We start from the raw sequence: 734 nt of genomic DNA on the forward strand, positions 1-734 counted from the left end.
ACTCATTTTTATGCCTTACTATAGCCTTACCTCCTTTTTAAAGCGTTTGAAATTTTTTTGCCCATTTTTATGCCTTACTATAGCCTTACCTCCTTTTTGAGGCGTTTGGAATTTTTTTGCCCATTTTTATGCCTTACTATAGCCTTACCTCCTTTTTAAAGCGTTTGAAATTTTTGCTCAGTTTTTCGCCTTTTGAGGCGTTTGAAAAATTTTTTGCCATTTTTTATGCCTTACTATAGCCTTACCTCCTTTTTTAAGGCGTTTGAAAATTTTTTTCCCATTTTTATGCCTTACTATAGCCTTACCTCCTTTTTAAAAGCGTTTGAAAATTTTCGCTCATTTTTATGCCTTACTATAGCCCTACCCTCCTTTTTAAAGCATTTGAAATTTTTTGCCCATTTTTCATGCCTTACTATAGCCTTAACCCCCTTTTTTAAAGCGTTTGAAATTTTTTGCCCATTTTTATGCCTTACTATAGCCTTACCTCCTTTTTAAAGCGTTTGAAATTTTTTTGCCCATTTTTATGCCTTACTATAGCCTCACCTCCGATTTTGGTGCCGGAATTTTTTTTGCCAATTTTTATGCCTTACTATAGCCTTACCTCCTTTTTTGAGGCGTTTGAAATTTTTTTGCCCATTTTTATGCCTTACTATAGCCTTACCTCCTTTTTAAAGCGTTTGAAATTTTTTGCCCATTTTTATGCCTTACTATAGCCTTACCACTCCTTTTTTAAG

Source organism: Gouania willdenowi, chromosome 5 (genome assembly GCF_900634775.1).
Source record: "Gouania willdenowi chromosome 5, fGouWil2.1, whole genome shotgun sequence".
Taxonomy (NCBI): domain Eukaryota; kingdom Metazoa; phylum Chordata; class Actinopteri; order Blenniiformes; family Gobiesocidae; genus Gouania; species Gouania willdenowi.